Source organism: Corvus brachyrhynchos, unplaced genomic scaffold (assembly GCF_000691975.1).
Source record: "Corvus brachyrhynchos isolate BGI_N302 unplaced genomic scaffold, ASM69197v1 scaffold45, whole genome shotgun sequence".
NCBI classification, from domain to species: Eukaryota; Metazoa; Chordata; class Aves; order Passeriformes; family Corvidae; genus Corvus; species Corvus brachyrhynchos.
In genome coordinates this window covers 489,407-490,460 of record NW_008238361.1, presented here as the reverse complement: position 1 = coordinate 490,460, position 1,054 = coordinate 489,407, and the positions used below count along the sequence as shown (strand labels likewise).

The 1,054-nt window shown below is 46.9% G+C and overlaps 1 protein-coding gene across 4 annotated transcripts in view; it reads right to left on the bottom strand.

Annotated features, from left to right (window-relative positions):
* The window catches only part of ACVR1 (activin A receptor type 1), a 48,234-nt gene that overhangs the window by 9,665 nt on the left and 37,515 nt on the right, over nt 1–1,054 (bottom strand). The window lies entirely within an intron of this gene.

The window sequence follows — 1,054 nt, the reverse complement described above, 5'->3', positions numbered from 1 at the left end:
TGTGACACACAGCTTCTGCTTAGCCAGAGCATATCTGATCCAGCCAGTGCTGGTACTGCAGCTCCTGATCCTGGGAGTGCCATGGGCCAGAGCAGCTCTCAGCTCCAGATCCTGAGGCTGAGAGGAAGAGACCAGAGGACGGAAATAAGACAGAGCCTCACAGAAGAAAGGGCATGAATACATGCCAGAAGCAACAGATTGTTTGGTGAATTTCCCTTACAGAGGAGGAACATAGGAAGAATGTGACAGATACATGTCTGAGCAGTTCACATTTTAAAAAACAGCTATTTAACCACCATAAAAACTAATCAGAAGTGTTTACTGCTGTGCTCTCCTGGAAAAATCTCTCAAACATCTGAAGCCTCTAGATAAATAGTGTAGTAGATTTCACTGTACCAGTGCCATATCAATCAATGCCAGGATGTGCTGTCCCTCCTCAGAGTCAAGTACAAATTTATTTAAAAGCCAGTCTCTGAAGCTTTATATTTTCAACTTACTGCTCCATTTGTTACTATTCCCATGGCAAATTTCCAGAGACCCAGGTATGTGGCTTTCATGTTTTCCCTGTGTGTATCTCTAGTCCCTCAGGCACAAGTGATAGAAACTATGCAGTAGAATTATTATGCTAAAAATTCCCATCTCCTGATATACTTTTTGCCTAGGCAATGGTGCCCCAATACTGTTCTACCACTATTTTCTCCCTCGTCTTCAGAGGAAAGAAAAGAAAGTTATTGTCAGACATCCCTCCAAGGTGTGAACAAGCCACACTGCTGCAACTGCTCCTCAGCACCTGCACATCAGGCTTCAAACCAGCTGGTCCGAGGGAACCCACTTCTGGGCTCACAGAATGATCTGCACGACTCAAGCTGGACAGAGCTACGGCACTGGGACAGCGAGCACATGGCTCAGACTGACTGTGGGAGGACACACATTATCTCAGAAATGAAGTCTAATCCCTGCATCCTCTGGGATCCGGGAATGGGATTTAACCGTGGAAACCCAAAACTCCCAAAGAGAGTGGTTGGGCTGCAGGCGCCACCTGGCGGCCGCCGCG